The sequence below is a fragment of the Palaemon carinicauda genome, chromosome 10, assembly GCF_036898095.1.
Source record: "Palaemon carinicauda isolate YSFRI2023 chromosome 10, ASM3689809v2, whole genome shotgun sequence".
Classification (NCBI taxonomy): domain Eukaryota; kingdom Metazoa; phylum Arthropoda; class Malacostraca; order Decapoda; family Palaemonidae; genus Palaemon; species Palaemon carinicauda.
The window spans coordinates 131,585,507-131,612,801 of NC_090734.1; the positions used below are offsets into that span (position 1 = coordinate 131,585,507).

General features: G+C 41.6%; 1 long non-coding RNA gene across 3 annotated transcripts in view; it reads right to left on the minus strand.

Moving 5' to 3' along the window:
* Positions 1-1,274: 1,274 nt before the first annotated feature.
* LOC137648777 (uncharacterized) overlaps positions 1,275-27,295 on the minus strand; it is a 36,880-nt gene continuing 10,859 nt past the window's right edge. For all 3 annotated transcript variants that reach the window (XR_011045698.1, XR_011045699.1, XR_011045700.1), the window contains exons 2-4: positions 26,825-26,952; positions 12,280-12,418; positions 1,275-2,924 (exon numbers count right to left, since the gene is read on the minus strand). This is a non-coding gene — a long non-coding RNA (uncharacterized lncRNA). The remainder of the gene's footprint in view (positions 2,925-12,279; positions 12,419-26,824; positions 26,953-27,295) is intronic.

A 27,295-nucleotide genomic window follows, 5' to 3' on the forward strand; every position in this document is an offset into this window, starting at 1 on the left:
AATTTTTTCACTTGACACCACATCTTTCCACTTTCTGGCATTATGAGCCTTAAGGCCCTTCCACACGAGTGGGCACCGATTTGCCAGTAATTCTTTTGCTTTGAAAAAGTACTACCAGTTCAGAGTCTAAGCTAACACTAGGCACAGGAAGGCAAATGTGTGCCTTGGGCCAGATGCCAGGCAGTGGACAGATTGCAGTCAAGAGTTCAGTCAGACAACAGTCAGGCACCCATCCATTGCCTCAAAGACAACACTCACTTCGATGGTTTCCCTTGTTTACTAGTCTATGACGTCACCTATACTCGTGATCATCGACCAAACAAAGTTGGTAACAGCATTTGCCCCTCACGTGCCTTTCCACACAAAAGGGCAAATGGAAGGCATGCACCCTGATTTGCCTGCAATTCTCTTTTAAGCTGTTTAACCAGATCAAAGTCTTAAGCCCTGTCCACACGATCGAGCATGCCCGACGGGTAAACAGTGATACCAGACAACAATAGTTAGTAAGAATGAGGGTCAATGACGTCAGAAGCAGGAAAACCACAGACAGGGATCTGGCATACAGTGTTGCCAGATCCCTGACTTTAGTTTTCCCACTTTTGACATCAACCCTCATTTTCACTACCTACTGTGGCCTGGTATCACTGTTTGCCCGTCGGGCATGCTCGACCGTGTGGACAGGGCTTAAGGCAGGCAGTAGGCACAGGCAGGCAAATGAAAGATTGGACCAGATGCAAGACAGCCACAGTCTACTGGTAATGTCAGGTGCCCACCCAGTGTCTAAACAATGGGCATGGGCACTTCAATGGTTTACCAGTTTTTTCCTTATCTACGACTTCTGGTTGCCTTGTCTAGGACATGTCAACTAGTGACTGCCACTCATACCACAAAATTAGACTGTCTCCCCACCAATTTGCCCCTCATGTGGAAGGGGCTTTAAAATAAATCTTTTAGAATAGGCAGACCTTGACAGCAAACCTCCTTCAGTCACTCAAATTCAATCTTATCCTTTAACCATTTAGTTTAAAACTATCACTATACTTTTATCATATGGCTAAATTTTGTCCTATGATCCTCTTAAATTTCTCAAAATTCTTAATAGCAACATTCAGTTAATTGTGGCTAGAACTAGACCATAGTATTAGAATCAATATGGTATCAGTTAAGTTTCATAATCTAATTTAGATTTAAGTATTCAGGCCAAGCATCTGTTAGCATGGCCTTTAGCAATAAACTGAACTGCGAAGGATCCATTAAAATTTGTAATACCAATATCTATCTACAATATTAGTTTTATTATCTTCACTTTATATCCTTCCTTTCATTTTCAGCAAACAAAGTCAAGAAAGTGCATTACCAGCATCTCAAAAGTGGGAAAAGTTTATTGCAACTGTACACAGTTTGTACAAGCCAAATAAAGTTGTCTAATAAATATCTAACTTCACTCAAGGCAGGCTTCAGTCTTCAAGATTTTATTTAACCCATAGCAATACAAAAACAACGTAAGCTTAACATAGAAGCTTCCAATTAACTACCCAGTCAGATTTTAATCATTTTTATATTATCAAAGCTTTCCTAAATTTAGCTAAAAGTTTGTAAATGTGTATGAACAAAATAGTCATAGTAAACTAAATATTGGGTTTTGTCTGTCAACATTCTACCACAAAAACCTAAAGCTTATCAATGCAAAAAAACAAATAATGGCTATGCAGAGTGCCAGGAAGTTAAGGTATTAAATATTTTCCTGAAACCAAACTTCAAAATGCAGATATCAATACAGTGTCTGTTCACTCTTCAAATTATTTTTATTAACTGAAATGATTTATAGGTCAGACATGAACAAATTCTATACAATATCTAATTTAAATTCTTTAGTGAATAACAGTTGAAGCATAAACAGTTCAGTATAAACTCTCTGGCACCAGCATTGCCAGTACGAGGGCTATCAAAATTTTTGAATTATTTCTCACAGCATTCTTGACAACCTTTTCCCTCTTTCTAAATTACCCAGAAATCCATTTAATACAGTACCCAGGGATCCCTTCAATAACCATGGCATTACTGTACATATTTTACTTTTTTAATCCTATTCAACTAACACTATCCTCTTTAGAAGCTTGTCCCTATTAGGGATTTATGCGAGGGTTCAACAATCTTCTATTTCCTTTGGTCGAGTGAATCTTCTCAATCCCATAACCCTTATTTACTGTACAATGAATTTAATATTGCAGATTTTTAAATATTTGAGCAATCTATATACCTCAGGAGAGAGATTAAAGAATGTAAGCATTCAAAAACTAAATTGCATCACAGTGATTTCTTTAGCCTGCTTTATATGCAAAATATGAGGGAACAATATGACTTTTCTTTAAATTACAATATGTCTAAATTGTTTAGAAAAAAATGGACAGATCAATAAAATCATTTGCAGAAATCAATAGTGTCAAAGATTGCCATTAGTTGTTAGAACATTCTAAGGTAAACTATTGTACTAAATGTTGAGAACCCTTTAAGGGCAGCAAGGTATCCCATGTTAAAATTGTTTAGTTAAGAAAAATATAAAATTTCACTATGGTTGTCAAGATTACTGTAAGCATAAAATTGTTTCAAGTCATTTTAACAAAAAATTCAGTGATTCCTGAAAATAATGGGCCTTTTTCACAAAATAAATTAGCTTTTAACCATTCATTCTCAATATTTAAAGACCAATACTGTTTTAAGTTCACCACAAATACATTCAGTAATTAGTCAATTTGGCCAACATGGGAAAATCCCATAATAGAATTCAGCTTCGTCAAAGTCAAGTTTCTGTTGATACTTGTCGACGTGCTTTTCGGTAAAAATTCTTTATCCTGCCAACATCGTCCATTGCATCAATCCCATCATGTGATACTTCCAGAGCTAGTCTTAGTCCTGTTCATAATCTGTAAACATTAAATAAAAATTACTCAGATTTTCCAATTATCTTAAAAATTAAATTCTTGAACATTTCAGGAGCTCCTAATCAAAGGCAATTTAATCAAATGTAATTTACTCATACTAAAACAATTTTATAGTAATTTCATATTATAAAGTGGTCAACTGCTTCAACCAGAGAAATTGAAAGGTTCACAAATACAGGTACTGTACACCATACTATCAAAATTAGATTAGGTAAATGGCTTGGCTAAAGTCAGTCCTATTTTTGTATACAAAATTTTTTGGGCTCAGCCATGTCGTCCTGATGGAAGATTCCTTTAGGCAGCTTTTTAAGGGTTATTTAGCTACAGTGATACTCCCAGAGAATTAACCACAGGTTTCCAGAATTCCAACTCCTGACGCGAGTATCCTTAATATAACTTTTAAGGATATCTCATATCAGAACGTATTTCTTGACAAGATACATGGCAATCTTCACCCCGAATAGATTTTACGCTTTGAGGGGGAAAGAGTGGCGAAATTGAAGGGGAGCAGTTATCAAGGTTACCCGGTGGATCCCCTCCCAGTACTACTAAGGCGTAATATTCCTTTAAACTAAGCCATTTAAGCACTGTTCTCCCACTTGCTCTCGGTGTTACAGTTTTTCAAGGAATATTACCATGCAATCTCCAGCAAAGTTGAGTATCTAATCTTTCCTGTGTATAATTTTTGGCTCCCTTCTCACAGCTAACATAATCTAGGTGTGTTAAGCAGAGCAATGCCATCACCGGAGGCGGCCATTTTAGGACCGGTGTCGTACGCCATAAATGCTTTATTTAGTAGTACGACGTCCCCGGTATTTAGCCGTATAGAAATTCTAGCTATTTAGGCAAAATTATACTAGTGAAGATAAGATCTACATATGTAATATTTCCTCTTCCTAATAAAAAGTTTTGATCGTATACGATAGGGCATTGGTGGTACTAGCATAACCGAGATCTCGACTGTTAGGCTAGCCCAACTCGTTTCAGTATACTTTATTAAGTTATCCCCCGTTTAACCTCTAGTATCGTTTTATGAATTTGGTCGGATATAGATATCTCCTAGAATTACTAGCATAATTCGATACTCTTAAAAGAAAATGAGGATAAACCCTTCCTTCCCCGTGAGTGCCGCCAGCCCAGGCGACATCCCTATCTTCTGTCATTGCCATCGAGTACAGTAGTATTCCGGCTTCACTGGGATAGTGTTTTCTGTCTATCTTCTTTGGCGGTGAGCATCCCAGCTTTGAAATAAGACAGTAAATCTTAAAGTATTCTGTCTTGTTGCCGACAACGCTACCGATGGGGGAATAGTCATTCCCCTACCAGTTACACCGTTGCAGACATAGGAAGCTCGGCTTCCCTAGTCCACCAACAGAAAGTGGGTAGTATAAATGCTGCCACCTTTCTCCCTTGTGGACTAGAAGACATGTCATATCCGGCAATGTCTCAGGCTGGGGAATCTTTATTCCTCTGCCGCCCAAGACTGCGTCGGTATAGGAAACCGTTTCCTTGATTTGCAGCCGAAAGGAGGAAGCATACCTGCCGCCACCTTGACCCTTTCCCTTCCCCGTCTGTCCTTTAGTGACTGCTTAGCCGTCACGAATCCTGTGGCCGGTATTCTACAATCAAACCAGTTGTCGGGCTGACAGTTAGCGGCCGGGCTCCTACAAAAGCGTTAGGTTGCCACTTCGACCACCTCCCTAATGGAAGCAAAGCTCCGGGAAAGGTTGAGCCGGGCCTGACAGCTGACAGTGGGAAACCCATTACAACTGAGTATTCTTCAGTCCTCCCTTGGACTGCCATCCACAAACCCTGTAACCAGCAATACAGCTGGCAACAGAAATTGTGGCTGGATGGAAGCTAGAATCAATGCATTCTCTCCCCTTCCATTTAAATCCTCATTCTGGAAGGAAGGTAGTAGAGACAATAGTCCCTACAACCCTAATTATTGTACTAAACTATAATACAGTAGTCCTTCTCTCCAATTCTCTCTCTCGAGGCTAGTGCCCTCAGGTACTACCCCAACCCGGTAGCATACCGGCAAAACTACAGAATAAGACAATACAGTAGCCAGTATTCGTGCAGTATAACAATACAGCAGTTAAGAAAACTACAGTATATAATGATACAGATGATACAGTAGTATGAATTTCCAACACTATCCTTTCACAGTCCAATGTTGAGACCATTTAGAAAATGTTGAGGGAAGTATTTCTTAAACATTGATGTATCCTAGATAATCGGAACACCAATGATTACCCTTCAGTATTAATATTCTACACGTGGGAGTTAAAGTGTTAGTATACACTGACTCCGGCTCTACGTAGGAGTTATTCCACTCTGTATTTTCCCTAAGGAAATTAAAAATATCAATATTGTGGGAAGTCACAGCAATTGCCTGGACAGGAAACAGATGTGTCTTTCTCATTTCCTTTCCAGCTTACTATCCTAAGCTATATTAATCGTTAAGTGAAAATTTGTGCATGTGAAAATTTATCAGCGAGATAAAATTACCCCATACTCAATTTCACGCTTTCCTTACATGAGGCAGCTAAGGTGAAGTATGCAGTCCTGTTCTGCAACCACAAAATTAGGGACTTTTGTGGCCACAAGATGTGCAGGTCTCATGCCCCCTGCTGCATTGCAACTGAAACAACGTACAGTAATTGGGATCCGAAGGGTTGCACCATCTGCTCGGCCTTGATGACAGATGGTTTCGGTGTCCTGAGAAGACATGAGTCGAGGGATACTGCGAGGGAAACTCTTCGAAGTGGGTAAGAGGGTTCCAGAAGAACTCTTCGGGACCTTACCTGCCAAACGAAGCTGTGAGAAGCCTTCTGTTCCCTAAGGCTGAATCCGACACTGTTGTGCCTCAGGCACAGGTCAAGCCTCCCTTCATCCAGCTGACATTAACAAGGCTCTTAATGGCATGGACATCAATCAAGAACGGATGTCGGAGGTGTCCTCAGACACCAAAAAGGATCTACGAGAAAATCCTGAAGAGGTGGCCCAGCCACCCGAGGAGGAAGAAGGATCCATATCAACAATAACGGAAGACCCTCAGTTTTCTGAGACCGCATAACCTATGCCGTCAACCTCTTTGGCCCCAACTCCTCATTCAGACCCGCTGTTAACCAAGAGCGAGGCGCTCATGGCACAGCTGCAACTGATGATGGAATAGTTCTGCAAGGAACAACAAGAGATGAGGAGGGAAGTCAGAAGCGAAACACTAGGGCATTTTCAGAGGCTCTCACAAGCCAAATCAAAGTCTCCGACTTACCTCAGTGCTCCGAAACCAACCCCTGGAGGTATGTGGCGTATATGCCCATGATGAATGGGAAGTTATACATCTGGGAAGATGGGGGCCAAACCCCTCGAAGATCTCCAATTCTGGCCTAACATTTCAGCTTGCCCTTTATGTTACGCGAGACTGCAGGATGAACCAGCATCTCTAGAGGAGACGGAACCTAAGGAGGTCATGATCTTTGAATATGACAAGGCGCAGGCTCTTGACTAGTACCCTAAAGCAAGCCGGCTATACCAACTCAAAGGTTTCAGCTTTAAGAGGCACCCTACCTTCCTTGCTCCTTCCTCCAGAGCTTTTCCCTTTTCAGCCAAAGCTCTCAACTGCGTGCTAAAACCAGTTGACGCGGGCAAACCATGCCCTACGCTAGAGTTATGCAGACCATTGTCTCTAGCCCCGCCTACCTGCGAGAAGGAATGGAACGAGGTTCACCTAACCTTCTCAATCTCGAAACTGGATCCAGAGATAGCAGGACAACAGTTCAACGAGAACCTTCCAAAGTTGTCGGAACAATCTGAGAAGGGAACAGGAGACTAAAGAGACTATCCACTTTGTCTCTCCAGAACTGTATGGAGATGTGTGCAGGCCTCTCAAACACCCCAGATATGTACATAGTCCTAGCCAAGGTGCACATGGCTACCCTTGTGAAGGACATGTACACTTTCATAAAGGCCAGGAGGGCCTGTAGAGAGCGTGTCTGCCAATGCAATTGTCAAATACGAGCCCAGGAAGTTGATCACTTTACGCATCTGGGGCAAGGACCTCTTCCCAAAGTAGTAGTCCAGGAGGCAATTGCTAAAGCCACCATGGAGAATAGGAACCTTCTCCAGAAGTCTGGCATATCTTCCAAGAGCAAATCACCCTCTGAAGATGGTCCCCAACCCAAGAACAGGAAGACAATGAAGCCACGTGTCTCTCAGACCTGCACAACATCTTACTGTTACCATGACCACAGTGCCCCAAATGGTTGCCCAGCCACAAACCACCTTCCAAATGGTGCCCCAGCAGCTGGTAGCTCAGCTGCCAATTTTTAATCCAGGATTTGAGAGGCACACCACTACCTTTCACCCTAAAGGCAGAGGCTCTAGAAGAGGCTCCTCAAGAAAACCCTCAAGGGGTAGAGGAGGATGTGGCCAGGGGAGCAAACCCTCTGGCTCACCTCAACAATGAGATGCTCCAGGTAGGAGGAAGACTTCCACTTTCAGGATCGTTGGACCTTCGATCCTTGGGCCCACAGCCTAATCAAGAATGGACTGGTGGAAATGGAACAAAACTTGGGCCCACAGCCTTATCAAGAATGGACTGGTGGAAATGGAACAAAACTTCACCCCTTTCCTCAATTCTTCCAACACTCCACCCCCTTATTGGAATTATATACCTTAGAACTCTCAAACTAAAAGGTATAAAGGAAAACAACGTACATCAAATTCCAGGGAAGGTTGTTTTGTGTTCCCAAGAAAGACCGACAAACTCGGTCATTCTAGACTTGTCTCCACTCAAGTTCGAGAACAACAAGTGCCGGATGCTAACCCTAAAACACATAAGGACCCTGTTACCAAAAAGGGCGTACACCGTCTCAATAGACCAGGCAGATGCTCATTGGCACCTACCAGTCAGCCGGCCCCTCTCCTCCTACCCAGGATTCAAACTTCGTAAGACAAATTATGTCTTCACAGCAATGCCCTTTGGACTAAACATAGCACCAAGGATATTCACAAAACTTGCGGACACTGTCGTCCAACAGCTACTCTTAGAAAGCATTCAGGTAGCAGCATACCTGGACGACTGGCTGGTGTGGGCAGCATCCAAGACAGCTTTTCTGCAGGCAGCCGCGAAGGTGATCCAGTTCCTGGATCATCTGGGCTTCAAGATCAACTACAAGAAGTCTCGCCTCTCCCCATCTCAAGAATTTCAATGGTTAGGAATCCATTGGAACTTGCAGTCACACCGCCTCTCCATTCCACCTTAGAAGAGTTGAGAGATTGCGGGTTTGTCAGGAGACTACTGAAATCCAACAAGATTTCAAGACAACAACAGGAGTGTGTACTGGGGGCTCTCCAGTTCACAGCAGTGACAGACCCAGTGCTAAAAGCACAACTAAAGGATGCGTCAGGAGTCTGGAGAAGAAACGCATCAAATGCTCGAAGAGATCAACAGATTGACACAGACCTTACTGCGATCGCTTCTAAGGCCGTGGTCAAAGGTAAAGAGCCTGACAAGGACAATTACCTTACAACCACCTCAACCTTCAGTGGTCATCCACACAGATGCCTCACCGGAAGGATGGGGAGGCCATTCCCATCAAAGGAAAGTGCAAGGGAACTGGTCACACCAGTTCAAGACCTTTCACATCAACATTCTGGAAGCCATGGCAGTCTTAACGTTGAGGAAACTATGACCTCACGGATCAGCCCACATCAGGCTGGTCTTGGACAGCGAAGTAATATTGAAATGTCTGGACCGACAAGGCTTGAGATCGCCTTACATCAATCACGTGATGTTAGCCATCTTTCACTAGGCAAGGAAGAAAAGATGGCACTTATCAGCAGTTCACCTGCAAGGGTTCCGCAATGTGACGGCGGACGCTCGATCCAGGCGAAAACCGATAGACAGAATGGTCCCTAGACGCAGACTCATTCTCCATCTTGGAAAAATTCCCATAACTGCAGATCGACCTCTTCGCAACGAGCGACAAGAAACTACCTCTATTTGTAGCCCCATACGAGGACCCTCTGGCAGAAGCAACTGACGCCATGTCCCTCGATTGGAACAGATGGAATCTTATCTGTTTCCACCAACAAATCTCCTGCTGAAGGTCCTTAACAAGCTGAAGGTCCTTCAGGGGAACAGCAGCAGTAGTGGCCACCAAATGGCCCAGGAGCAATTGGTTCCCTCTAGTTATAGAACTGAAGCTGAAGCTGTTTCCTCTACAGAGTCCAGTTCTATCACCACTGGTTCAGAAGTCTACTGTCTACGCTTAATCATTGAAAACCCAAAACCTACATCATGATTTTCTCGCCTTAGCAGCCAAGAAAAGGTTCGGGATCTCAAAAGACAACATCGAATTTATAGAAGAATACAAGTCAAAGTCAACCAGAAGACTATGAATAGTCCTGGAAGAAGTGGGTTTCCTTTGTCAAAGCAAACAGACCGGCAAATAGATTTTAGCCTTTCCTTCTTCATTCACCTTCATGAAGGCCTGGCTTCCACCACAATAACTATGTGCAAATCAGCTTTGAATAGACATCTTAACGCCTTCCAGGTGGATTTGTCAAACTAAATCTTCACTAAGATTCCGAAAGCATGCGGTAGACTCAAACCAGCGACCCTCCAAAGCCCATATCATGGTCCTTGGACAAAGTCTTGCACTAGGCTTTGAACTTGAACAACGAAGATTGTACCCTAAAGGATCTAACAGTGATATTCTTGTTCGCTATAGCCTCAGGGGCTAAAGTTAGTGAAATAGTGGCCCTATCTAGAAACTAGGGCCATATTCAGTTCACAGAAGAGGGAGAACCGAATCTTTTTCCCGATCCTACCTTTCTTGCCAAAAACTAGCTGCCCACAGGGTCCTTTGAGAATCTGCCCTCTGAAGGAAGAGGTCTATGTCCAGTAGTGTCTTAAGGTCTATCTTTGAAGAACTTCAGACTTCAAGGAGGGACAGCTATTCCTAGGCAAAACCTCAGGATCAAACTTATCCCTAAAACAACTGAGGGCGAAACTTTGCTACTTTATTCGCAGAGCAGATCCTGACAGTACACCCACAGGTCACGATCCTAGAAAATTTGCTTCCTCGAACTACTTTCAACATACGGACTGAGACTCCGCTCATATACGGGGTGGAAATCTTTGCTATAAACATTACGCGAAGCAAGTTCATGAAATAAAACTCTGGTGGCGGCAGGCAGTTATAAAACCTGTCGTCTAGTGCTGCGATGAACAATGGACTGTTTTGGGACTTACAGTGGACTGGGTGAACAGGTATTAGCATCTTAAGAGTGTAATAACTTAATGAAAACCACTGGTTAATTTCGGACTGTTCTATATAGGTGTAGAATCTAACCAATAACACCAGTGCAGCATAAACATTTGTACACAGTGTTGAAACACATCCAACATTAAGTGAAATCAATCAAGTTATTCCACAAAAGTGAGTGACACCTATGGATGATCTATATTTCTTCCCTTACAGATTAAAAATATATATACCCAAAGATGTAGATGTCACAAGGATTCTATTTATGATAGATTTTGCTTTTATATTTTTTTATACAAATAAAATATATATAAATGTATCTGCGTCTAATTCACCCTTCATGAACACTAATAAATGATCCAGAGCCTTTTACTTTTTTCCTAACCTAACTACAGTATCTGAGAGTATAACCTCTGAAGGAACAGCCTGGTAATCTTTAAAAGTTTCACTGTTCCTACGGAATACAAACAGACGCCTTATAGTAGATATCGACAATTTCCCTGCAAGGGGCAGGAAGCTTCAAGTTAGTTCCAAACTCAGTGGATGACATAACAGTAGGGTTACAAGTAAGGTCTGGGAGACCATATAAGGAACTCCCAGTAAAGGCACTTATACAAAACCACAGATATAGTACTTCAAGTGATTCTCTGGTAACTTCTACCAAGACGACATGGCTGAGCCCCAAAAACTGATTTTGAGCAAAGCGAAAAATCTATTTTTGGGTGATATGGCCATGTCGTCCTGATGGACCCTCCATTCAAAAAAGGAGTATACAACTATAACGAAAGTCCCCACCCGAAACTACTATCTGCGGCTATCCAAACTTAATTGCAACAAGGAATATTACGCAGTAGTAGTACTGGGAGGGGATCCACTGGGTAACCTTGATAACGGCTCCCCTTCAATTTCGTCACTTCCCCCTCAAAGCGTAAAATCTATTCGGGGTGAAGATTGCCATGTGTCGTATCAAGAAATACGTCCCGATATTAAGCGATATCCTTAAAAATTATATTAAGGATACTTGCGCAAGGCGTTAGAATTCTGGAAACCTGTGGTTAATTCTCTGGGAGTATCACTAGCCAAATATCCCTTAGAAAGCTGCCTAAAGGAACCTTTCATCAGAACGACATGGCCATATCACCCAAAAATAGATTTTTTGCTTTGCTCAAAATCAGTTTAATTTGAATTTATCACTTCTGGAACTTTTTTATGCACGGAAATTGAACTTCAAAGAACATAGCATACACTAGTAAATTGGGACCAAATCATGAATTTTTTCTCCAGCCAGTTTAAAAAAAAATAAACTAGTGCAATGAGAATGCTACAATTTATCTGAAAAATCTTTACTGTTCATCTGGTGATCAAATTAAATAATAAGTGTTAATGAGAAGATAAAGATTTTCTTTATACACTAAAATTCTGCCAAACCACTCATACCAGCAGTTCCTGTTTTTATGGATATGAATTTACATTGAAACCTTTTGTCACTAAATGGTGAAAATACTGGGATATAATAGACTTGGGTTAATCAAGTTTTAGACATTTTCTAGCCATTCTTCTGATCTTTACAAATGTGAAACTCAAAATTTGTCATATCTTTAGTTAATAAAAAAACATGAACTCTAAATTTTACAAAATACCATACTTAATTCATTAGAAATTGTTACCTAGTTTCTCAAAGCTTGGGAAAACTTGAGAAATAGTGAACATTTATTACGGGTATTTAAATTTTTTTTTATTTCCCTTATAATTTCCACTAATTGCTTTTGATTATCCAGTTACATTTATGAACCAACAGATTTATATTTTAAATTTAGTTCACACTAAAAATACGGGAAAATTCACGGCTGGTTCTTATTTAGGAGTCCCTAATCTAAAAAAAATTTTCCGAAAATAAGAATTTTTACATTTTTAAATATTTAAATAGTCCGAAAGTCTAAAATTGCCAAAAGCAACCGACTAATAACTTAAATTTTCACTGGCATTTAAATTCAAGCAAAACATTCAGGGCATAAAGTTTATTCAATATAAGTAAATTTCAACCAACAGCTATTCACCTTGAATAAGCATTCTCGTCCAAGATAAGCCTAGTTCATTCAACCTTCAAAATCTGCCGATTCTCCAGACTTCCAATTATCTATTTGTAGAAGCTGTCTACTATTAACTTCCACTCAAAGCCAAAACATCTTCAGACACCTGTAATAAAAGAAAATAGGTTACTACAATTCTTTCAATGTTTTTATGTACTGTTCACACCACTAAATCTGAAATTATCAGTTTTGAAGTAAAAAGTTTCAGAAATTATCTCTTATCAAAGCAAATCAAAGATGGAAGACCTGTTTCAAAAAACCCTTCATTTTGGAAAATTTCCAAACAATTACTGAAAATATTATGGGTTTATCAGGGCATTTTTCCATTACGAGACCAGTAGTAAAGTTTCGCCTACACTATTCCTAAAATTCATTCATTATAAAATGTTATTTTTATTAATAAAATAAATTTTTGAATATACTTACCCGGTGATTATATAAGCTGCAACTCTGTTGCTCGACAGAAAACTCTACGTTAAAAATCCGCCAGCGATCGCTATGCAGGTAGGGGGTGTACATCAACAGCGCCATCTGTCTAGCAGGTACTCAGTACTCAATGTAAACACAGAACCAATTTTCTCCTCGGTCCACTGGGTCTCTATTGGGGAGGAAGGGAGGGTCCTTTAATATATAATCACCGGGTAAGTATATTAAAAAATTTATTTTATTAATAAAAATAACATTTTTCAATATTAAACTTAGCCGGTGATTATATAAGCTGATTCACACCCAGGGGGGTGGGTAGAGACCAGCATTACTTGTTTACATTATTATGAGCTAAGTATTTTGTATTTCATTTTAGCAGTTATTCAAAATAACAAACATAAAATAAATAAGTACCTGGTAAGGAAGTCGACTTGAACAATTACTCTGCCTTTTTAAGTACGTCTTCCTTACGGAGCCTCGCGATCCTCTTAGGATGGTGAGCGACTCCTAGGAGCTGAAGTATCAAGGGTTGCAACGAATACAACAGGACCTCATCAAAACCTCTAATCTAGGCGCTTCTCAAGAAATGACTTTGACCACCCGCCAAATCAAGTAGGATGCGAAAGGCTTCTTAGCCTTCCGGACAACCCAAAATCAATAATAAAACATTTCAAGAGAAAGATTAAAAAGGTTATGGAATTAGGGAATTGTAGTGGTTGAGCCCTCACCCACTACTGCACTCGTTGCTGGTCCCAGAGTGTAGCAGTTCTCGTAAAGAGACTGGACATTCTTAAGATAAAAAGACGCGAACACTGACTTGCTTTTCCAATAGGTTGCGTCGATTATACTTTGCAGAGATCTATTTTGTTTAAAGGCCACGGAAGTTGCGACAGCTCTAACTTCGTGTGTCCTTACCTTCAGCAAAGCTTGGTCTTCCTCATTCAGATGGGAATGAGCTTCTCGTATTAACAGTCTGATAAAATAGGATAAAGCATTCTTTGACATAGGCAAAGATGGTTTCTTAACTGAACACCATAAAGCTTCAGACGGGCCTCGTAAAGCTTTTTAAATAGAACTTACGAGCTCTTACAGGACATAAGACTCTTTCTAGTTCATTTCCAACCATACGATAAGTTTGGAATATCGAACGATATTGGCCAAGGCCGAGAAGGCAGCTCGTGTTTGGCTAGAAAACCAAGTTGTAGAACATGTAGCCGTTTCGGATGAGAATCCGATGTTCTCGCTGAAGGCATGAATCTCACCGACTCTTTTAGCTGTGGCTAAGCATACCAGGAAAAGTGTCTTTAAGGTGAGATCTTTCAGGGAGGCTGATTGTAGCGGTTCGAACCTGTCTGACATAAGGAATCTTAGTACCACGTCTAAATTCCAAACAGGTGTAACCAAACGACGCTCCTTCGTGGTCTCAAAAGACTTAAGGAGGTCCTGTAGATCTTTATTGTTGGAAAGATCTAAGCCTCTGTGACGGAAGACCGATGCCAACATGCTTCTGTAACCCTTGATAGTGGGAGCTGAAAGAGATCTTTCTTTCCTCAGATATAAGAGGAAGTCAGCTATTTGAGTTACAGAGGTACTGGTCGAGGGTACGGATACTGACTTGCACCAGTTTCGGAAGATTTCCCACTTCGATTGGTAGACTCTAAGGGTGGATGTTCTCCTTGCTCTAGCAATCGCTCTGGTTGCCTCCTTCGAAAAGCCTCTAGCTCTCGAGTGTCTTTTGATAGTCTGAAGGCAGTCAGACGAAGAGCGTGGAGGCCTTGGTGTACCTTCTTTACGCGTGGCTGACGTAGAAGGTCCACCCTTAGGGGAAGTGTTCTGGGAACGTCTACTAGCCATCGAAGTACCTCGGTGAACCATTCTCTCGCGGGCCAGAGGGAAGCAACTAGCGTCAACCTTGTCCCTTCGTGAGAGGCGAACTTCTGCAGTACCTTGTTGACAATCTTGAACGGAGGGAATGCATATAGATCTAGATGTGACCAATCTAGTAGAAAGGCATCTATATGAACTGCTGCTGGGTCTGGGATTGGTGAGCAAAATATTGGGAGCCTCTTGGTCATCGAGGTTGCGAAGAGATCTATGGTTGGCTGGCCCCAGGTGGCCCAAAGTCTCTTGCATACAACCTTGTGGAGGGTCCATTCTGTTGGAATTATATGTCCCTTCCGACTGAGACAATCTGCCATGACATTCAAGTTGCCTTGGATGAACCTCGTTACTAGTGATATGTCTAGACCTTTTGACCAGGTGAGGAGGTCCCTTGCGATCTCGTACAATGTCAGAGAGTAGGTCCCTCCTTGCTTGGAGATGTACGCCAAAGCCGTGGTGTTGTCCGAGTTCACCTCCACCACTTTGCCTTGAAGGAGAGACCTGAAGCTTTTCCAGGTCAGACTTACTGCCAGTAGCTCCTTGCAGTTGAAATGCATTCTCCTTTGACTCGAGTTCCATAATCCCGAGCATTCCCGACCGTCTAATGTCGCACCCCAGCCTACGTCCGATGCGTCCGAGAAGAGAACGTGGTTGGGAGTGAACAGTCAGGGGAAGACCCTCTCTAAGGTTGATATAGTCCTTCTCACCAAGTCAGACAAGACTATCTTTCCGGAAACCGGGATCGAGACCGCTTCTAGCGTCTTGTCCTTTTTCCAGTGAAAAGCTAGATGGTATAGAAGAGGACGGAGGTGTAGTCTTCCTAGTGACACAAATTGATCCACGGATGACAGTGTCCCTACCAGACTCATCCACAGCCTGACTGGGCAGCGTTCCTTCTTCAGCATCTTCTGGATGGATTGCAGGGCTGGGGGCTGATCGTCTTGTTCAGCAACGTCCTCATCAGAGGGTTCCTCATCCGAAACTGATGAGGAAACTGCAACGGAGTGTGCAACGTCTGACTCGCTGAATCCGGTCGCACTGGTGGATGCGTGACTGAGCCGGACGCAATATCATGGAACTGCTGCACAGTCTGTGAACTGTCAACAACCATGGGTGCGCGAGGAAGTACAGCGTCAACCCGAAACTGTCTAGACTGTCTGGGTTGTGCAGTCAACACCCTACCGGGTTGCTGAGGTTGACGCACTGCGTCACAACAAGTCACCTCTGCTGGTTGTTGAACATCCTGAAGGTCAACAACCACCTACGAGCGTCGCTTAACGTCAACGTGCGACTGGCAACCCACACTGGGTCGCATCGGTGGAGGAACCACCTCAACTGGCAGACGCGAGTAGGTTACCTCAGCGTCAACAGGGCGCACAACCGACCGGTTGGAAGGTTGTTGGCCAGAAGGAGGAACCACCTCAACTGGCAGACGCGAGTAGGTTACCTCAGCGTCAACAGGGCGCACAACCAACCGGTTGGAAGGTTGTTGGCCAGAAGGTTCTTCTCCGCATTTAAGTCCTCTATCAAGGACGCAAGCTTGGACTGCATGTCTTGCAGCAAAGCCCATTTAGGGTCTACGGGAGCAGGTGTGGCAACAGACGGGGTTAGCGACTGAGGCGGAACCAATTACCATCCCTGAAAGCCTTGTTATGTGTGACATAATAGTACAGCAAAACTTCAAAGGCTCGACAAAAGTTGAGAAGTTGACCTGTAAACAACTTGGAGCGTCTCCTGGCTAGGCGCCAGGGCGAGTCTACCAGAATTGAGAAGTCTATCTGGGCAGAGGCATGAACTCCCAAGCCGAGAACTTCTCTCGTGTCCTATCAGACTCTCGCTCTATAAGCCAGTTTAAAAGAAGGGAAATCAAAGGCTGTACAGTATCCCTAAAACTCCTCCTGGTGCAAAAACCAGTCGCCTAGCCAACGTAACGCTCTCTAGGAGAGCGAGAGAGCACTAGCTTAAAAACAACGGCTTCGAAGTAGCTAGGCCTAGTGTAAGTTCTGACGTTTAGGCGAACGAGGAGCAGCAGTTACAAGATCCGGACGAAGATCCTTAAAAAATCATCATGATTTAATTAAAGTCCATAGGACGCTAAGCAGCTTAAGGCTCCTCTCCAAATGACAGAGTCCTCAAGGGAATATCAGTAGGAGGGAGAACAGCACTTTCTCATCTACAGGAACCTTGTCCGATAAAAGCTAGGTTACCTCAGTGAGTCTCTCACTGGTGCATTAGTAGCAGACCAGAAGGCAACATCATGTAACTGCTTGACAGTCTGTGAACTGTCAACAACTGAACTGTCAACCACAACAGGTGCGTGAGGACATACAGTGTTCACTCGAGACTGCTTTGACTGTCTATACTGAGCAGTCAAAACAACTCTAGAATGCGGAGGTTGACGCACCGCGTCAAAACAAAACAACTTAGACTGTTGTTGTACCTCGCGAACGTCAACGGAAGGTTCCGTGCGTTACTGAACGTCAACATGCGGCTGGCAGGGTACACTGGAACGCATGGGTGGCGGGACTCTCTCAGCTGGAGTGCGGCAGAAGGTCGCCTCAGCGTCCACCGGACGCACAACCGTGGTTGGTTGTAGGCTAGAGGTTGGTGCAGTGTCAACCTTCTCCGCACGAAAGTCCCGCATCAATGACGTTAACTGAGACTGCATGGTCTGCAGCAAAGACCACTTAGGGTCTACAGGAGCAGGTGCGGCAACAGACGGTGTGACTGCCTGATGCGGTACCGCTTTGCCTCTCTTAGGAGGTGAGCAGTCGTCGGAAGACTGCAGCGAGTCCGAACTGACCCAGTGGCTACAACTGGGCCGTTGGACTTGCGCGGAAGGGACCGACTTGCGCTTAATAAGCTGCGAGACCTTGGTCCATGGTTTCTTACGAGAAACCTCTTCCGCAGACGAGAAATAAATGGGCTCTCTCGTCTTTGTGTGGGTGGGGCGATCTTGGGTAGATACGCCCGAAACCACGGAGGGAAACTTCTGTTCGTTGATCAAGGCCTGACGAACCCATAAGTCGTTCGACATTACTTCTCCCCTGGGCTTGGGAGCTTGCAAGAGGTCCCGGACTAGGTGAACGACAGGCACGAACAGACGAACCCTCTGACGCAACACTGTAACACTTTGCGCATATCACTATCACTTCGATTTTCTGTTTTGCACTTATTTCACTGAAATCGAAACTTTTACTGATTTCTACCTGAAACACGCAATTCTACCCTCATTAAAAGGTAGTAATTGCGAAATCAGTCGTATAATGCAGCTCATTAATACTGTACTAGCAAAAAACAGAAAACATATATAAAGATAAAAAATTCAGTGGCTGGGAAAGAGATTAAACACTAGTTCAAATAAACTACGTTTACAATCTCTCATTGCACATAGCCTGGGGACAAGAATAAAACCCTAGAAACGTTTTACCTTCTTCCCCGTACAGCGACTAGGGACGAGAGTACCACGAGAACAACGTTACCCGCTTGAACGGAACGTTTTCTCTCCTCTCTCTCCCTCCGTCTCTATCTCTCTCTCTCTTTCTCTTGATTTCGCACCTAAGAGAAGAGCCCAATTATATATCGTCAAAAAAACATGTTATTTGACTAAAGGAAAAAAAACTGAAAGGTTTTCCAATAAAAAGTTCCTTTAATTTAGAATTTAAAACATTAAAGCTAAGAAAGAATGAACAAAACGTCAGAATCGATTTACTCTTACTGCAAAGTGAAACCGTGATACACACTCTCTCTATCGTAACGATAGAGCGCATGTTGAACGTCCTGAACGTCAACAACTGCGTAGTCTAAAAAACTAAACGTTAGTTCATCTTTGAAAACAGTACGAAGACTATCAAAGAAATTCTTTCATAAAACATTAAATTTAAAAGTTTTAAATTCTTTAAAGGCTAAATACGATATAACGGGCTCAACGTTGATTAACTTCGGTTCCAAGTTAGGACCGCCTACTATCAGGAAAGGTCGCATATAAACAAAACATAAAAATTTATTTATATATGTTAATAATAAATGGAAAGTTAATCGAAGAGGCCTATAAAGGCGGAGAGATATAAAATATATAGATCTATAACGTGTTAAGCAAAATTACTAAAAACCTAAACACACTTCCGTCTAAGGGAAGGGTCGGCCATTTAAAAGTGAAAGAGTCCATACTCTGTCACCCTAATTAAATCTATCCAAAACGAGTTCAAGTTTTGAGATGAAGATAAAACACCTGCATAGCAAAAGCTCAAAACTAGAATAGTGTACTTCACCAAATGGTTGTGAAAACAAATCCAGTTAGTAACAGCGTATTAGTAGGTCTTGCCGGTAGCCCGACAGAGAAAATAGGTTCTGTGTTTACATTGAGTACTGAGTACCTGCTAGACAGATGGCGCTGTTGATGTACACCCCCTACCTGCATAGCGATCGCAGGCGTATTTTGAACGTAGAGTTTTCTGTCGAGCAACAGAGTTGCAGCTTATATAATCACCGGCTAAGTTTAATATTGAAAAAAAAACCTTTCATCTGAGTAATAAACAGTATTGGCAGGTTTTACAAATTTTCACATTAACACTAGTAAAGAATGTATATGTCAACAATACAGTGTGAACTTAAGCCACTATGGTGACACTACAAGTTTGTTTGCATCATGACTTTCAGCTTGGCAGAGCATAAACATTCCTTGCCTTGCCACCACAAATCTGGCCACCCTCCAGACTATGCCACAACCCCACACAAACTATTTTAATCAGTGAAAATGTGGCACCTTAATACATTTCAGATTTGATGCATCTCTTCCTAGGAAGATATTTATCCACCAATTATCAATTTTATCAAGATAACCCTAACTTTCGTTTAAGTTCATATTAGTTTCATTGCAAAGTTTCAAACTAGCTTCAGATGTCTTAGATTTAATCAGATTGCAATTAAACGCTGGCCAGAAACATTGACCCCACATAAAGTGGGACAAGATGCAGACAAAGAAGAAGAACCCTAACCTTTGTTTTTTTGTTTAAGTTCATATTACAGTTTCATTGCAAAGTTTCAAACTAGCTTCAGATGTCTTTAGATTTAATCTGAGATTTCAATTAAATTAGCAGCATAATACATTCCACTGTTGCTACAATTATTTCTGATCAGAAAGCTTAAAAAGACTTAAAACTTTAACTGAAATAAGGGGAACACCCAAACACAAAGCACTGATAAAAGGGATAGAGATTTGCCAATCTTAAGAGAAACTGATCAACAGCGGTGGCCTGAATTAACTAGGTAAAATTATTAAATATTCATGAAAAAAATTTAGAAATAAAAAACTGACAAGATTTACAAGAGATTTCATAATTCTCACCATCCTTTACATTGGGATCTTCCCGGACAGTACCCTCATATTAGTAATGCTCTGTATGCAGTTAATTCTAATTGTCAGGCCTTCATCATGAGGCTCAATACCAGTCACAGCTGGAATAAAACTTCTAGAACCCTAATCAGGTAGTTAAAAAAGTAGAACTTTGAATAGTTCAAACTTGCAGCTAATGTTTTTATGTTGAACAGGCTGAATTTTATAGATTATATATAAAAGATTTTTTAATGTTACTGTTAAAAATATTTTATTGTATTTGTTCATAACAGTATTTCCTTTCCTCACTGGGCTAATTTTCCCCATTGGAGTCGTTCGGCTTATAGCATCCTGCTTTTTCAACTAGGGTTGTAGCTTCACTAGTAATATAAATATTAAAATCTAGTAATTAAAAAACTAGTCAAAGTTCACTGAACAAAATTAAGTTTAAAAAAGTTTCACAACATATGTTGCACAGTTAAAACATTGTCTCTCACTGCCCAGACTTAATTGAGGTGCACAGCAAGCCATGTCAATTCTGCATGACCAATACATAATTTTGCTGAAATTATATCTTCCTGGCATGAATACAATTGAGAAAATATTAGTATAATTTGTTTAGTTTTTCAGATTAATCATTCCAGTGTTTGCTATTTTCTTACTATAAAATGCTTGATATTTATACATCAGAATCTTTAGTGGGAGGTTTAATGTATTATGGTCCATCCATAAACCCAACAATAAAATTACAAAAAACTACACTAATGAATATAACTACTTCACCAGAATAGTTCCCAATGCATAAAAATCAAAATATACCCAAAGTGATAAATTTAAAACTAAATTAAAACTAACAAATTTAACAAGGTATCAAAAGTAGAAATAATCCTACACATACTTTCCAGTTACAGTTACCTAGATTTTCTTACCAATAATTTACCAAAAAAAACTATCAACCAAGTCCATGGTAAAATTTCAAATTCTAATCAGGATTTAATATATCAAAGGGTAGCATATTGACAGTATGGTAAGCAGCTCTTCTAGGATAAAATCTAAAATCAAACCATTGCTCTTAGTCTTAAGATAATGGCATAGCCTCTGTACTAGATGATAGCATCGACTCAAAACGAGCAAACATCTTCTCGGAAAAATTCACCGGGTTAAACGATTCCGCCGGGGGGGAACAGGTACCAGAACGGAGGCTACTCCGCAAGAGGTTGAAGGCACAGCAATTGGGTCTTGAGAGACACTGGTGGAGGAAGATTTAGCCTTCGAAGCTGATTATTTCGAAGACTTGTGGGTCTTGTATAAAGGCTTACGATGAGCCTTCACCTTGGGGATAACAGGCCGGAGACTGAGATCAGTCCCGGTTGTCCCCGGAAAACCTCATAAAGAAGAGTGTTCTGAAGTAGAAGAGAAAGCCGGGCTAGGGATAGGAATCTTAGCCCGGGAACCACCTGACTCTCCTACGTCCCTACCTGCGTCGGGATCATCCAGAGCCATGGGTTCCACATCGAGGTTGAGGGTAGCGACGTCCTCAGTTAGGGTGCCGCCCGTCACTTCTTAGTCCGGGGCCAGAAGAAGGGATTCGATCCTCTCGATGATCGGATCCGCCAACTCTCTGGGGACCGCAGCTGAAGTTTTAGCATGGGGGTAGAGACGGGAACACCATTCCTCAGAGAGGATATAAGGCTGTTTGGCCTTCACGTTGCGGGCGAACCCGCCAATCCAGATCTTGAGGGTAGCCTGAGCTGTATCTTTTTCAAGTTGAGAGCACTGAAAGAGAACAGACTATTAGCGAGGGATATTGTGCCAAAGAAAAGTGGAGAAGTCCAAGGACTTCGTAGACACGAAGTGAAAGGCATGTGGGAAGTCCAGAGGACTTGTGGCCTTAAAATTAATAATCTTAATGTAAACCATTGAAATTAATCGTAACTCCCTACAAGTCTGTATCAATGAAAATGCACTCACCGAGTCAGATGTTAGAGTGGAGGTCATGGTGTAGCAGACTACACAATTGTCCGGATGCCAAACAGCTAAGTCATCCACTTGGACAGAACAGTGGGCGTGCGAACGACACGTCATGGCCGCAGGGTTGATAGAGGACAGCGGCACATGCCGTCATCGCACAGCATACAGAATAAATTAATACGGTGTGTGAACAGTGGATACCCAGAAAGTTCATAACGAGAAACAATCAGTATGGAGGACTCATTGAAAAGTGTTAAGAACGACACGAAAGAGATAGGAGGAAGCCGAGCGCCATGAAAGACCCACGCGGGGTCGTGAAAAATAAAACTTATAATATACTGTAAGCAAAAAAGGGCAAGGCCCCCTTCAAAATCTCCAAACTCATAGATCTGGTACTTAACTTCGATGGAGTGACAGTGGAGTCCGACATCTTGAGGTAAATCCAGGTAAAACCAGCGAAATTCACACCAAGGCAAAATAAGTTTAATAGCGCGTGCTATAAAAAGGAGTGACGTCACTGGCGTGGGATTGCTAGTAGTAGTATGTTGAACGGCACCTCGCTGTTCGGGGATGTTGACAGGAGATATCTAAATGGTGCGAGGCCTCTGGTTGTGATTTATTCAGCGCCCCAGTATTATACCGACACCTTATTAAGGTGAGCGAGCTTGGTTCAACCTAGCATTCTTATACAATTTTTCTCTGGTAAATTCATAGCAGTTTTTACCTTAGAAATGATGTAAAAGGAGCATTTCACTGGGCGGCACGGGTCGGAGCCCAGAAATGGCACTTCAAAGAACATAGCATACACTAGTATATGGGGACCAAATCTTGTACATTTTTTTTTCTCCAGCCAGTTTAAATAAGAAACTACTGCAATGACATTCATTTCCCTATATCTAGCATGCAGAATGTTCCAATTGATCTGAAAAAATCTTTACTGTTCATCTGGTGATCAACTTCAATTATAAGTGAATGAGAAGATGAAGATTCTCTATACACAAATTCTGTAAAACCATTCATACCAGCAGTTCCTGTTTTTATGGATATGAATTTATATTGAAACCTTTTGTCACTAAATGGAGAAAATACTGGGATATAGACTTGGGTTAATCAAATTTTAAGACATTTTTCTTGACTTCTGATCTTTACTAATGTGAAACTCAAATTTTGTCATATTTTAAGTAAATAAAAAATGCCAAATTTAACAAAATTTATATTAGAGATTTGTCACCTAGTTTCTCCAATTAAAGCTGTGGAAAACTTGAGAAATAATAAAAATTCATTTTAAAAATTTCAATTTCACTTATAATTTCCACTTGTTGCTCCTGTAAAAGTATCCTGTGAGACAGCAACAAAGAGATGGAGCTGGGGGGAGAGTGACTGCTCCCCGCACTCTAGTTTTGGGGTGTTTGAATGTGCGTGGATGTAGTACGATAGAGAGTAAAAGATGTGAGATTGGAAGTATGTTAAGTAGAAGGATGGATGTATTGGCCTTGTGTGAGACAAAGATGAAAGGAAAGGGTGAAGTGATGTTTGGTGAAATGTCTGGTAGTGTGTCTGGGATTGAAAGGGGAAGAGCGAGAGAAGGTGTGGCTTTATTGCTGAGTGAATGGATGACAGGTAAAGTAGTGGAATGGAAGGAGATATCATCTAGGTTAATGTGGGTAAGGGTTAGGTTGGGTAGGGAATGTTGGGCGTTTGTCAGTGCGTATGGGCCAGGTAGTGAGAAAAGTGAAGAAGAGCGGAATGAGTTTTGGAATGAATTAACTAGGTGTGTAGAAGGACTGGGTAGAAGGAATTATGTAGTTGTTATGGGTGACTTAAATGCTAGAGTGGGTGCTGGAGAGGTAGAAGGTGTCATTGGGAAGTATGGCGTACCAGGGGAAAATGAGAGTGGTGAGAGACTGGTAGATATGTGTGTTGAACAAGAGATGGTAATAAGTGCTAGCTTTTTTAAGAAGAAAGATAAAAATAAGTATACATGGGTAAGAGTGGCAAATGGAAGAGTAGTAGAAAGAGCATTAATGGATTATGTGTTGATAACTAAAAGAATGTTTGGAAGATTGAAAGACGTGCACGTGTTTAGGGGTATGGCTAACGGTATGTGATCATTTTTTGGTGGAAGGAAAATTGGTTGTAGCAAAAGAGTGGGGGAATAGAGTAGGTGGATGTAAAAGGGAGCTAGTGAGGGTTGAAGAGCTAATAAAACCTGGGGTAAAAAGTAAATATCAGGAAAGGTTGAAAATGGCATGTGACGAGGTGAGAGTAAGAGAAACTGGTAATTTAGAGGAGGAGTGGAAGTTAGCAAAAGAAAATTTTGTTGGGATTGCAAGTGATGTATGTGGCAAGAAGGTTGTTGGAGGCAGCATGAGGAAGGGCAGTGAATGGTGGAATGAAGGAGTGAAGGTAAAAGTGGAAGAGAAAAAGAGGGCTTTTGAAGAATGGCTGCAGAGTAATAGTATAGAGAAGTATGAAAAATATAGAGAGAAAAAGGTGGAGGTAAAGCGCAAGGTACGTGAGGCAAAGAGGGCAGCTGACCTGAGGTGGGGTCAGGGACTGGGTCAGTCATATGAAGAGAATAAGAAGAAGTTTTGGAAAGAAGTGAAGAGAGTAAGAAAGGCCGGCACAAGAATTGAAGAGACAGTGAAAGATGGAAATGGAAGGTTGTTAAAAGGAGAGGAGGCAAGGAAAAGGTGGGGGGAATATTTTTAAAGTTTGCTGAATGTTGAGGATGATAGGGAGGCAGAGATTATTGCTGTTCCAGGTGTTGAGGTGCCAGTGATGGGAGATGAGAATGAGAGAGAGATTACAATAGAGGAAGTGAGGAGAGCACTAGATGAAACGAGAGTAGGAAAAGCATCTGGTATGGATGGTGTGAAAGCTGAGATGTTGAAGGAAGGGGGTGTGACTGTAATTGAATGGTTGGTGAGATTGGTTAATGTGTGTTTTGTGTTGTCAATGGTACCAGTAGATTGGGTCTGTGCATGTATTGTACCACTATATAAGGGTAAGGGAGATGTGCATGAGTGTTGTAATTCAAGAGGTATTAGTTTGTTGAGTAGTTGGAAAAGTGTATGGTAGAGTACTGATTAATAGGATTAAGGATAAAACAGAATGCAATCTGGGAAGTACAGGGGGGTTTTAGAAGAGGTAGGGGTTGTATGAATCAGATTTTTACAGTTAGGCAGATATGCAAGAAATATTTAGCAAAAGGTAAGGAGGTGTATGTTGCGTTTATGGATCTGGAGAAAGCATATGATAGAGTTGATAGGGAAGCAATGTGGAATGTGATGAGGTTATATGGAGTTGGTGGAAGGTTGTTGCAAGCAGTGAAAAGTTTCTACAAAGGTAGTAAAGCATGTGTTAGAATAGGAAATGAAGTGAGCGATTGGTTTCCGGTGAGAGTGGGGCTGAGACAGGGATGTGTGATGTCGCCATGGTTGTTTAACTTGTATGTTGATGGAGTGGTGAGAGAGGCGAATGCTCGAGTGCTTGGACGAGGATTAAAACTGGTAGACGAGAATGATCATGAATGGGAGGTAAATCAGTTGTTGTTTGCGGATGATACTGTACTGGTAGCAGACACAGAAGAGAAGCTTGACCGACTAGTGACAGAATTTGGAAGGGTGTGTGAGAGAAGGAAGTTGAGAGTTAATGTGGGTAAGAGTAAGGTTATGAGATGTACGAGGAGGGAAGGTGGTGCAAGGTTGAATGTCATGTTGAATGGAGAGTTACTTGAGGAGGTGGATCAGTTCAAGTACTTGGGGTCTGTTGTTGCAGCAAATGGTGGAGTGGAAGCAGATGTACGTCAGAGAGTGAATGAAGGTTGCAAAGTGTTGGGGGCAGTTAAGGGAGTAGTAAAAAATAGAGGGTTGGGCATGAATGTAAAGAGAGTTCTATATGAGAAAGTGATTGTACCAACTGTGATGTATGGATCGGAGTTGTGGGGAATGAAAGTGATGGAGAGACAGAAATTGAATGTGTTTGAGATGAAGTGTCTCAGGAGTATGGCTGGTGTATCTCTAGTAGATAGGGTCAGGAACGAGGTGGTGAGGGTGAGAACGGGTGTAAGAAATGAGTTAGCGGCTAGAGTGGATATGAATGTGTTGAGGTGGTTTGGCCATGTTGAGAGAATGGAGAATGGCTGTCTGCTAAAGAAGGTGATGAATGCAAGAGTTGATGGGAGAAGTACAAGAAGAAGGCCAAGGTTTGGGTGGATGGATGGTGTGAAGAAAGCTCTGGGTGATAGGAGGATAGATGTGAGAGAGGCAAGAGAGCGTGCTAGAAATAGGAATGAATGGCGAGCGATTGTGACGCAGTTCCGGTAGGCCCTGCTGCTTCCTCCGGTGCCTTAGATGACCGCGGAGGTAGCAGCAGTAGGGGACTCAGCAGTATGAAGCTTCATCTGTGGTGGAAATGTGGGAGGTTGGGCTGTGGCACCCTAGCAGTACCAGCTGAACTCGGCTGAGTCCCTGGTTAGGCTGGAGGAACATAGAGAGTAGAGGTCCCCTTTTTTTGTTTTGTTCTTGTTGATGTCGGCTACCCCCCAAAATTGGGGGAAGTGCCTTTGGTATATGGATGGATGGCTTTTGATTATCCAGTTACATTTAAGAAAAAACAATTATATTTTATATTCAGTTTACACCAATTACCATGACTTCATTAAAAATACAGTAAAATTCATGGCTGGTTATTAAGGATTTAAGAGTCCCTAATCTCAAAAAATGTCCAAAAATAATAAATTTTTAAATTTTAAGATTTAAATAGTGCAAAATTCTAAAATTGCCAAAAGCAACTGACTAATATTTAAAAGGTTTCACTGGGATTTAAATTTAAGCAAAACATTCAGGGTATAAAGTTTATTCAGTACTAAGTAAATTTTAACCAACAGCTATTCACCTTTAATAAGCATTCTCGTCCAAGATAAGCTTACTCCATTCAACCTTCAAATTCTGCCGATTCTCCAGACTTCCAATTATCTATTTGTAGAAGCTGTATTTTCTAAAAGCCAAGACATCTTCAGACACCTGTAAGAAAAGAAAATAGGTTACTACAAGTCTCAATGTTTTAAAGTACTGTTCACACCACTAAATTCTGAAATTATTACTTTTGATGTAAAAAGTTTCAGAAATTGTCTCTTATCAAAGCAAATCAATGATGGAAGACCTGTTTTTCAAAAAACCTTCATTTTGGAAAATTTCCAAACAATTACTGAAAATATTATGGGTTTATCAGGGCATTTTTCCATTATGAGACCAGTAGTAAAGTTTCGCCTACACAATATTCCTAAAATTCATTCTTTATAAAAAATCTTTCCTCTGAGTAATATACAGTATTGGCAGGTTTTACAAATTGTCACATTAAAACTAG